The sequence below is a fragment of the Coptis chinensis genome, chromosome 7 (assembly GCF_015680905.1).
Source record: "Coptis chinensis isolate HL-2020 chromosome 7, ASM1568090v1, whole genome shotgun sequence".
NCBI classification, from domain to species: Eukaryota; Viridiplantae; Streptophyta; class Magnoliopsida; order Ranunculales; family Ranunculaceae; genus Coptis; species Coptis chinensis.
This window is the reverse complement of record NC_141462.1, coordinates 4,546,146-4,558,248: the sequence shown is the minus strand read 5'-3', so window position 1 is coordinate 4,558,248 and position 12,103 is coordinate 4,546,146. Positions and strand designations below refer to the sequence as shown.

Sequence of the window (12,103 nt, the reverse complement as noted above, 5' to 3'; positions counted from 1 at the left end):
CTTAGACAGGCCTCTCAGTCGAGCTTTAATTTTGAGATGAGGTTTGGGTAGCCGTATGATGTATAAGACCCCTGATAAGGTGTTTAGTTGTTTGGTCAAGTCCATTTTCAGAATATGGGCCACGACTTATGAATAAGGAGAACATAAATGGCCGATAACAAGGATTACGTTATCTCTTGGGAAAGGTAAGATAACGATATTCATTCAACTTAATCACATGAGGGGGGAAAAAAACGATAACTTGCAAGAAGAAAGCCTTCTTCTTCACCCCACGTGAGAAAAAAAAAAACGAGAACTTGCAGAAGAAAGCCTCTTTTTCACCCGCTTCTTCTCCATTCCAATCTCGACCACGCAAATATTTGTCACTTCTTTTGTTTTAAGTTCTAACTCCCATCATCTTCTCTTTTGTGTATTTGAAAAAACAAAAAACCAAAGCATTCCACAAATAGAATTTGGGTATTCAAAGAAGAACCATCTTCACAAATTCTTTATTTTTCTACTTTCAATATTCTCTCTATCTTCACAATCTAGTGCAGTGTTTTTAAATTATCATTTTTTTTTTTTTTTTGGACTTCAAGTAATACGGAGATTATGTTGAATTGTACCAGACAAATCTGAGGACCAAACAGTCTCCCGACTGATTACTTTTGGGTATCCACCACAAATTATACGTAGCAAAATGTTGACTATCTTTTGGGAAATGAAAGATAACGATATCAAGGGAAGATTTGAGGCGCGACCTTGATCGTTTGTGCCGTACCATTGGATGCACTATATGAATCTGTTTTGGATGCCCATAGTTCACACAATCGTCGTACTTGACACAGAAGCTCATCCCATTTATCACGATAATATATGTGTCATCCAAGACTGTTTATCAGTTGTTCGATTCATCTCTTTCTAGCAAGTATATGACAGGGAGGAAATAAAGGATGGACGAAAACAGATGAGAATCTTTAAAGTTTAAACAATGTCAGCAAAAGTTAAAAGAAGAAGCAGAAGCCTAGAAGCATGTACACCATTTAAATTGACATTTTGGCTTCCTATACACTAATACACTTCGTAACTCCCTCATGTAAGACATTAAAAAAAACTCCCTCATGTAAGCAATGTCCTCAATACGAGGAGAAAGGCTCACATGAACAAAGACCATTGCAACTGGTTACATTTTTACAAGCAAAACATATTAAAAAAATATTTCCTCTTCCACCAGATAATACCATTGGATGACGATGTCAAGCAAACCTTGCAGCCGCATGAAAGGAGTTTCTTTGAGTTAAATAATGTTGCAAGTGCAGAACAGCAGGTTTCCTTTTGCAAGGACACTACTCAAAGATGACCATCGTTTTGCCCAGTCTGAGTAGTCCAACGATCATTGTTTTCAATCTGTTGACATCAACAAACATAACATGTTTAGAATATGATCTCTGTGAACATGGTTAGGTTGCTGAAATGATTAATTCAAAGTTCTACTAACGATAAGTGACTCACAAGAGTTTCTGAATGATGATGTGGTAACAACAGCCTGACTTCAGACAAGACCATTAGTCAGAAGGACGGGCAAGAAGTAACACTGCTTCCGTTTCATCCAAGGATCACATTTCTGCAAAATCCTCTTTTTTATCACTAAGGAAAACATAACGATAATCAGATCAGCTTTGACAAAACAATATAAATCCAAAGATCTCAACTAAATGTTCTAACATTTATGTGATGTAGATTTAAAAATTAGAGAACATTCAGCAATTATAAGCAACGAAAAGAGAAGTGTCTGCTTTTGAATTTAGAACAGTGATGGTAACAACCTTTCGATTCTGAATTTGTAAAGAACCATTCCTTGAAGCTGAAGATCTTCCATCAAACAGAGTCACGATTGGAGACGGTGGCCTCACACTGATATTTTCAAACTTTTAGTTCCTCACTCAGCGAGAACTTGAGGAAGAGCATCGTGGTGAAGGTGTTGAAATGTGATCACCAACTTTTCTTTGACGGATTCTGTAAAATGTCCTGAAGCAAATGAGCTATCCTGAACATGATTAATAAGAAGCATGCACCACCATGGAAAAATGCCTATCTTGGAGGTTTCATACCTATTCTTTCATGGATAGAAGCAACAGAAGCTGTGTCACCACATTTCCAAGCAATAGCAGAAATATTTTGATACATTTCGAAAGTGTAGGTTGGAGTCCTGCTTCTTCCATCCAGTGCAGTACCTGCAGTCAAGTTTCACATATTTAAAAAAAAAAAAACAATCGAGGCCTATCATGATGCATTAACCCATGCTTCATCAAAATCTTTGATACCAAGTTGACTCACACTACTCAAAACGAGGCTTTGGGAAAAAGTAGCCCTTACACTGTTAAATTTGTGTAGTCGAGTGTGCCATACATAAAATTTGTCTCTGTAAGTGTTCTATTATGATACTACCACTGCACATTTTAATGTACGGAGGTAAGAAAGAGATACCTCAATGTACTTCCTCCATTTTCTGGCAGCCAAAAGATTCTTCAACAATATTGAGTATGTCCCGAAGTTGATTTCTGCTCCTGATGCTACCATCTCGAAAAACAGCTGCATACACAAGAAGGGAAAAAGAAGTCAATTATCAGAAGCTGCATGCTATAGTTTTAACAATCACAATGCGAGGAAGAGAGAAAGAGCAAGCTTCAAGTGAGCATGAAACCAAAGATATGAATTTGTTTTCATGGTTTATATATACAATATAAACTCACGTGATACATACACATACAATAGAGTATAAATAATCAAGCACACTCTGAGCTGCATCTATCACGTGCTTTTTATCTAACCTTATTGAGTCATCTACTCAAAGCAAGACTTTAAATAATTACATTGGATTGTTTGTGACGTTTATAATAAAACTGGAAAACACCTATCAACACCCACACATCTCCACCCGCCACCCCCTCTCTCCTCTAGTTGCACTTCTATACTTCATTAATATAGCACTTTCGAAAAAAAGAAACTATCCAGCACATATACAGAGAAACTAATCGACTTTATGGATGCACTAGCAGCTTCTATCCCATTAAGTTAGATACATAGAGATAATTCCTAGTTCCTTTTCAGAGGATATGAAAAAAATTATCTACGAGGATGTAATAGGAAAAAAGTACTTGAGAATGTAACCAAACTTCTACTATTAATGAAAAGGGGTAGAGGACCTCTATAACAACCTCGCTTGCCAATCAAAAAAATAGCTCTTTTCTTAAACTCAAAAAACTCCTCTTGACCCATGTAAAAGCATCACTCATTTTTTTTCTTAACCATGTCATAGTCAACATATATTGAATGGGCAATACCAAACAGTAATAAACGGAACTGTTTGATTACATTCTTAGAACCATGAAATAAATCCTATCTAACTAGATAGGGTAGCATCACTAACGATGTAACTTCATATATCATCTTGGAATGATAAGCGGAATAGAAGCCTACTTTAGAATGCAAAACACAACCATTTCTATGTTCAAACAGCAAGTGTAATGAAATTCAAATATACCTTCATCATCGTCTCTATCTTTCCACTTTTCCCAAGGAAAAGAAGAAGTTGATTTAGAAGTCCAATAGAAACTACTGAGAATGACGGCTCAATCATTTTAATTACATTAATTGTCGTCCTCCAATTTCTCAACCTTCAACAAAATGTAATAGCCATGGTTAAAGAGCTAGAACTAAATTTTCAGACATTCAGAAATACTATTAAAAGATAGAAATGAATGTTAATCAATTCACAACAAACTGAAGATAAACCACACAAGAACTAAGATACAATCTTTTCTTTTTTCTTTTTCTCCTGTAGCTCAATGCTTGTACGCGTCGGCATTTTCTATTACAAGAAAACATAAAACAAAACTTACATGCTGCAGGCTGAGACGATTTCGAAGAAAGTACCATCATTGAAAGAAATAGCTTTCTCCCTCATGAACTCTGCCAGGAGGAGAACTCTAGCTGGCTGGCCTCCTCCATTTAAAGCTTTCATGAGAGATGAGATTGCAATAGAATCAGGTTGAATGCCATTCATCTACATATCCTTGAACAACGCATAAGCTTTTTCCCAGCTCCCTATACGTAAATAGGAAGAATGAAAAGAGAACCTCAACTAAGTGGCTGAGCATATTTCAGTTAACCATAACTAATAAGCTTCAAGTACTATATTTACCTGCTGCATCATACGCTTGCATCATGGCAGTGTATGTTATAATATCAGGATAGCAACCATTTGTCTTCATCATAGTGAACAAAGATTCTGCTCTATCGAGCTGACCCTAAAAATTTGATAAGTTTCATAAAGATTACAAACACCTTGAAATTCATTGTGTTAGCATCAATACAAGTAAGATGATAAGAGTGCACTTACCACTTTGCTGTAAGCGCAGATCGCTGATGAGTACACCTCCTTAGTTAAAGGAATTTTAAGATCCATCATCTCATCAAAAAACTTAACTGAATCCCCATACTTTGCTATCTTACAAGAACCACTTATAAGCACATTGAAAGTAACAGAATCAGGTCTCAATCCTTTTTCCTTCATAAATCTATATATATTTAAAGCTTTTTCATACTCCCCCAGACTCATGTAGCTTCCAATAGCCGAGTTGCAAGCAATGGTGTTCAATTGGATGCCTCGAGATTCAGCAGCTGAAAGTACAGAATCGATGTTCACCTGTCGACCACAGCGGCTACAGGCAGACAATAGGGTGCATATAGTCACAATGTTAGGCTGGATTCCATCACCTTCCATTTCACGCAACACCCCTACAGCTTCTGCTAATAATCCTTCAGATCCATATGCATCAATCAGAGCATTGTAACTCACTAAATTTGGCTTCCATGAGTTTCTTTTGATCTTGTCAAATATTTCTCTGGCCTTTTCAGGTTGTTGTGATCTACCATAAGCATTAAGCAATGAAGTATATGATACAACATCAGGGCGGATGCCAGTCTTTTTAAGTTCATTAAAAACTGATAAAGCCTCCTTATGCTTTCCAAATGAAGCGTAAGCACCAATAAGTGCATTATACGAAACAATATTAGGTTTTAATCCTTCTGCAAGCATCATGTCAGACACAGCTTTGCAATTTTCAATTTGTCCACTGACAGAATAAGCACGAATAATAGTAGTAAAGTCACAATATCAGGATTGCTCTCTGCTCTTTTCTCCCTCATTGAGTTGAATATGTCCACAGCTTTCCCATATTCTCCCACCTTTACTAGGCAATATATGACTATGTTAAGGGTGATTGTATCAGGACGGATATTTGTTCCTTTCATCAATTCAAAATAAGACAAAGATTTTGAATACTGGCCACCAGTTTTGTAAGCAGATAAGACAATGTTATGAGTTGCCAAATCAGGCCCAACTCCATTTTCTGTCATTTTCTTGCACACATTCAAAGCTTCTCTCCAATCCCACTAGATCCACAAGCATTAATAAGATTGTTGTATGTTACCCGACTTGGAGGAATCTGCATCCACACACACACACACAAAAAGAAAACATCAGGTGGCTATGTTGCAAAAACATTTCCATCAAAACTGAGGACGAAGAATACGAATACACACAGCTGCTCGAAGCATGTCCTCCATAATATTCATTGCCCAGCGCCATTGACCAGCTCGACCATGTACGTTGATAAGAGCATTATAAGTCTCAGCATTCGGTTTGCATCTGCCAGCAAACCAAACAAATTACACAACCAAAGAAGAAAGCTTGTAACCTATAGACCTCATTCGAACTTAAGAAGATATGCATCAACTAAGAATGCTTAAATATTTAGTTCAAACCTATGTCAAGAGAAGACATTATGTATCTCAAGTTCCACTATCGTTAGAAATTTTTTAAGAATGTAAGCTGCAAGTTGGGGTCAGCTCACACAACAGCTTTCAGATTTAAACTTTATTGTTTCTCGTCAAAATCAGAAATAACCAAGTTTAAGTTTAAGATGCAAAAGTCAAGGAAACAAAAATTGACATATATGATGTAATAAGAACTATACCTCCACTCTTGCATCTCAAAAAACAATCCGCGTGCCTGATCAGTTCAGTTGTGTCTGGCATGTAACCTAATCATCATGTTATAGATATCAACTCGAGCACAATAGTTCTTTTGATTTTTCATCCAGTTAAAAACTTCAGCACTATGTTCTAGGCTACCTGCATTCGTAATCTCCTACACAAACATCATTAACACTCAACTACCACCTATTTTATAATAATTAAAAATAAATAAATAAATGAAATTGTATACAACAAAATCAACTATTTTTTAGTTACTGACCCGAATGAGGACGGGGAAATTCTTCCGATTAAGAACGCCTTCAATATCATTCCAGTGTTTAATCTTAAGAATCTTATTAACCACCTCAGAAATAGTCCAATCAACTTGATACTTAGTAAATCATCTTTTCTCAAGCCGTTAATTTGATTAGTGACATTGTGTTTCCCTTTATCGTAGTCTACAAACCCTACTTTGTTTTCCTTCCAAACTTCCTCAGTGTTGACCTTTTTCTTACAAAGAATATGGAGTTTTCGAGGAATGGGTTTTTTTGAGTTTTGAGGTGGTGGAATTTGGGTGGAGAAGAAGAAGAAGTGAGTGGAGGAGTTGAGTGTTGTCATCATGGATAATGAGCGGGAACCAACCAGTGACTTCTGATAACAGAATAACGACCAAAATATCGATAAATATCGCTGCACTGGCAATGAAATATGTCCAAATGATCTGAAATTTTGGTTTTTCATTTGGCGCAGTTCGAAGTAAGTGGGCGTAGAATGGTTTTTATTATTTTTTTTTATAGGATTATTTTTTTTTTCATTTTACACTGGGGTCGAAGTGGCTTAGAATGGTTTTTATTATTATTACTATTTTTTTTCTTCATTGGACGCTGGTTTCAAACCCAATGCAATTCAGTACCAGAATGAAAAAAACAGTTTTTTTTTTTTGTTGTGAAATGAATTAAATACCTAATTTGGTTAGTGTTTCACTTAATTCCAAAACTGCTCTTATTATTTTTTGTTACATTATCATCATATATATACAAAATTATAACCCAAGTACCAAAAATTTAAATCCATACATAATTGGTAAAATGTTCAAACTATATTGTACTTTTTATTCTCCCTTTGATACAATTCAATTGATTGTGATAAATGTTTATCATCTTCAGCAAACATTATAGTATTGGATTTATTTAAGATTATGTATGTTATTGGTGTTGGGGTTATGGGATTTGGGCTGTGATTGCATTGTGAAATCAAGTTGTGGTTGGCCATTGAGGACCACGAGCGATTGGGGAAAATGGAAGGGGTCAAATAAGGGTAGCATTGGGTATTTAAGTAAGGGCGGAATTTGAGTCGAGGGCTCCTGAGTTTCGGCTTGGGCTTGGCTTCGTTTAAAAGGCGGCAGCTTACTATTATCGTTCTTATATGGTAGAGTTTCTCAAATTAAAGCTCGTGTAACAAATGAGCTTGATGAAGCTCGACTCGTTTAGCTCAAATAGCATATTTATAGTGTAAAATAGCCGAGCTCGAGCTCAATTTAAAACTCGTGTAATTAGCGAGCCGAGCTTGAACATGGTAAAGCTCGGCTTGTTTAGCTCGAATTCCATCCTCATATTTAAGTCTAATGATTTAAACAACAGGATATTTAGTTTAAACCGGTATATAATTTGGAGGGTTCTGTCTAATTAACCCAAATATTTACTTTGGTTATTAATTATCTGGATGACTTATTTATAAAAAATTCCTATTTATAAACCCAACTTTTAGTTCCCTAGTATAAGTTTGCACTACACGCCTATAGGTTATGAGGCGAAATATAGAACAATGAGTTAAAAAGAAGATGAAGATTTTAAATGAGAGTTTGTGGCGATAGGGAGACTTTTCAGTACCAACCGTTTCACTCTGTCTATGATTAAGGAGGAATTACATAATACATGGGAAGCAAAGGGTAAAGTGATTGTTGAAACAATGGCGACAGGCTATTTCAAGATGATTTTCTCAGATATTAGTGAACTTCACCATGCGGTAGTCCATGGACCTTGGACTGTGTGTGGGTACTTGTTTGCAGTGAAAAGATGGCAACCTCATATGAGGTTGGGGGACATCAAATTCAACATCATGCCATTCTGGGTCCAAGTAGTTGGTTTACCAATTGAGAGGAATACTAATGTAAATCTTACCAGCATTGGGGAAACACTGGGGGAAGTATTGAAAGTTGAGAACGAAGGAACAAAAGAACTAAAGGATGCTGCCATAGATATTCTGGAACCTCTTTCCAAGGATAATGATGTGAAGCTTGAGGATGGAATCACTATTAAAGTTGATTTTAGGTATGAAAAATTACCAATCTTTTGTTACTTCTGTGGAATCATTGGACACGAACACTGGATATGTCTAGCAAGAGAGAAGTTTAAGAAGGATATGATGAACTTGGGTATCAAAGTACCAATTCCTCAGCCATTCACCAACTCTCTAAGAGTGTCAATGGCAAACCAGAGTAACATCAGAGATGGTAAAAATTCTGTCAACAGGGAAGCTTACTCGAGGAGTACGGCGAGAATTGTTACCGGAAAGGGTAATTGTTCCGGCAAACCAACAGAACAAGATAGTACAGGACAAAATAGAGAGACGTTGGATCCAGCGTTTGATAGCAATTCAGCAGAGACAGTATCAGAAGGTGGGGTCTTGAGGCAGAATACAAAAAGTGGGTCCCTAGGTCAGGTTCCAAACCAACGGGCGGGAAATGGGACCATGTCAACAGCTCGAAATGTTGTCAGTCGTACAGAGGAGGACAATAGGTGGCATGCAGAAGATGATAGAATATGGGCTGGGATCATAAACCCGAATGACAATATTCTTGTGGTCCTAGGTGAGTTAGATGGAACTCAGCCTTGCACTACAGAGTCCGGGCCAATGTTACCTAACCATGGGCTGAAAATGGACTGGGATAAGTTTTCTGGGAGACATATCTGGAAGTAACCAAGGTAAAGAGTGGGATACAGGGAAACTTTGCAAGGAACTTCTTGGTGAATCTGATGGGAGGGAAGGCTCTAAACACCAATTGTATGAGCAGTCTGAAGACTTGTGTTCAAGTGGTGAGATATCGGGAAGGAGGAAAAATTGGAAAGCCAAAGCTGGACGCTTCCCCAAACGAAGAGACAGGAAAGCCTTAGAACAAGTATTAGCAGAAGAAGAGGAGCTGCTGGATAGTCGATCAAGCTTTAGTATTTGTTTTTTGTCTGAAGAAGAGAAGAATTGGTGAGGCGGTGTCAGAGGATATGGAGAAAGGAAAAGGTAAGAAGAAAAAGAACATGGGTCGGGATAATATTGAGGATACAAAAGATAAATCAGGGAGCAGTGTTTTCACGGATCGATGGAATTTTACACACAAGCAGAGAGCTGGACAAATGGGAGAAGAAGCAGGTGGATTAGAAAAGAGGTTAGAGTTAATATGCTATCAAAGACTGCTATGGAATTGAAGAAGAGAAAACAAGAAAGAAACATGGTTCTAGAGGATGCTGCTAAGGTGATGAACATCATTCCACCACAACAGGCTACTAGTATTTCTATGGTGGATATTGAAAGGATGGAAGAAGAACATACATATGACAGTGCTAGAAATGGAGGTGCTATTGGAGTCAGGATGTCGACTGAAAGGGTTAAGCGAGCTGTTCCTCAACAGCTGCCAAAGGTTCAATGAATACAATGATAGCACTGAGCTGTCGAGTAATTGGCTCTTCTTTGACAGTTCATAACTTAGCAAACCTCATCCAGCAACATGAAGTGGATGTGGTCTGCTTATCAGAGACAAAAGCCTCTGGAAAACGTATGATAGCTATTAGTAAACAAATAAAGTTTGGAGGATGTTATAGTGTTCCTGCTGAGGGTCTGAAAGGAGGGTTAACAGTGTTTTGGAAGGAGGACTGCGGGCTGGATATCATTGGGTCGACTCAGAACCAGATTACAGGTAAAATTTCTTATAATAACGGGTTTGAGGATTGGTTCTTCTCCTTTGTTTATGGCAATCCTCAAGCCAACCTCAGGCATCAAGTGTGGTCATAGCTCAGGGATATTGCACCCTTGGTCCCTGGGCCCTGGTTACTCGTTGGTGACTTTAATGCTATTACTTCCTTGGATGAAAAGATTGGAGGTAATTTGGAATTTTCTCAGAGTATGTTAGATTTAACTTGTTAATAAATGACCTTGGCCTAATTGATTTGGGTTATAAGGGACCTAGATTTACGTGGTCCAATTGCAGAAGATTTAAGGATCATGTTGTTGAGCGATTGGACAGAGCCCTAGCAACAACAGAATGGGTGGCTGCCTTTCCCAATATGATCGTTAAGACTTTAGCTTTTGGTACTTCTGATCATCTAGCGTTACTTATTAACCATTCTGCTTCAGTTGAAAATAATTCTAAACCCTTTAGGTTTTTTGAAATGTGGCTTCAGAATAACTCCTGCCTACCCATTAGGTTTCAGACTTTCACTAGATTTTGCATTTTCTATTCACTTGGACAAAATTGAAGGTCAGTTTGATTTTGGTTTTTTTTTTAACTTAAAATGCAATTGAACTCTGAAATGGGGTTTTAGTAATATGTTTGGTTGTTGTCATTTTGTACATATGGGCTGTGTGGAATTTGTAGAACTAAATTGTCACTTTGAAAGTAAACCTTTCTCTTTAATCTAAAATTTTCGATATATGCTTGGGCTTTTTAATTGTAAGTACAAAGTAATGGACTAATAGAGTTAAATATCAAGTCTTGTCTGCTTTTTCATGCAACTTATCACTTATGGGGGATTGTATCTCTGATTCTTGTTTGGTTCATTTCTTCTTTACTTTCAGGTTTTTTCCTTCCGTTAAGTTAAGAAATTTGTTTGTGGATTTTATGTCTCATTCTTAGCACAATCTTAGCAATGGTTAAGAGGCAGAGAGGAGGAAGGGGTGATAGTTCAAAGTGTAACAGCGAAGAACAAGAAGTTACTCAAGGAGATGAGGCAAAGAAGGTTATCATGCCTTATCTCAACCACGATTTGGTCTTCAATATTTTTACTAGAATTCCAGCTGATATACTTCTTGACAAGTTCAAGTACCAATGTAAACGATGGTTTAACATTGTCTCTGATCCAGTTTTCATCGATGCCCACACCATGAAGTCCGAAGCGGTCTGTTTGCTACAAGAATTCATGACTGACGACAGTGAGAACGTTGAATTGAGATTCTTGAACCTGAATGGATCAGAAATTAGTAAGGTGCGAGTATTAAATGAGTTTCCGAAAGATTTAAGATTTTTTCGTCCTTGTAATGGTTTGCTTGTGGGCGAAGATTATTTTCAGAATCTTTGTGTTACAAATCCTACAACAAAGGAACTAATTACAGTTCCTCGACCCCATGGCGAGATGTGTAGAATTTTGTATGACGTGGTATATGTTCCATCTACCAAGAAATACAAATTAGTGGAATTATTCTATACCGGTGTTTTTCTGTTTTCACGATAAAACCCTAGATGCCCATTCGAGGAATACATGGAGACGGATAAATGAAACAAGTGTTCTGTCAACAAACATTTTGATTTTACTATATGCACGAGTTTCGGTTAAGGGGATCCTGTACGTGAGTACAAGTAGTGGTGGAGATACAATATCCTTTGATATTGATAACGAAGAAACAATCCGGTCATTGAAACTCCCTACAGATTGTTGTAGCAAGTCGCTCATGGAGATGGATGGTTTCCTGGCAATCATAGATAATATGCATGTTAGGGGGAGTCCTTATGATGTTTGGATTTTGAAGGATGTTGACAGGCAAGAGTGGGTAAAACAATTCCGAATAGACACATTGCCGGTGAATATTTCTGAACAATGTGATGGATTGGCATGGGCTTTGGGAAAGATAAGTAATGGTGAAGTAATTTTCTTTGAAGGTGGTAATAATAGAGGACAAATAGTTGTCTATTGTGTTAAGACAAGACAGTGGGAGCACTTAAATACTGAAGAAATTGAAGATAAAGTATGTATCCGTTCTTGGATCTATTGCAACAGCCTTGTATCGCTGAAAAGTTCCATATAGTTCAGTCATGAGA

At 37.3% G+C, this 12,103-nt stretch overlaps 1 long non-coding RNA gene and 1 pseudogene across 2 annotated transcripts; both read right to left on the bottom strand.

Moving 5' to 3' along the window:
• Positions 1–926: 926 nt before the first annotated feature.
• Positions 927–1,561, bottom strand: LOC147485409 (uncharacterized). Its single transcript, XR_015202704.1, has 2 exons — positions 1,492–1,561; positions 927–1,386 (listed from the first exon to the last, which is right to left on the bottom strand). It is a non-coding gene; the product is annotated as an uncharacterized LOC147485409 (long non-coding RNA).
• A 357-nt stretch (positions 1,562–1,918) lies between these two features.
• On the bottom strand, positions 1,919–6,798 carry LOC147485408 (pentatricopeptide repeat-containing protein At2g41720-like; annotated as a pseudogene). The gene is made up of 10 exons (XR_015202729.1): positions 6,302–6,798; positions 6,021–6,193; positions 5,587–5,692; positions 4,382–5,489; positions 4,184–4,289; positions 3,882–4,086; positions 3,524–3,656; positions 2,467–2,571; positions 2,091–2,213; positions 1,919–2,007 (listed from the first exon to the last, which is right to left on the bottom strand). The product of XR_015202729.1 is annotated as a pentatricopeptide repeat-containing protein At2g41720-like (transcript).
• Between the last annotated feature and the right edge of the window lie 5,305 nt (positions 6,799–12,103).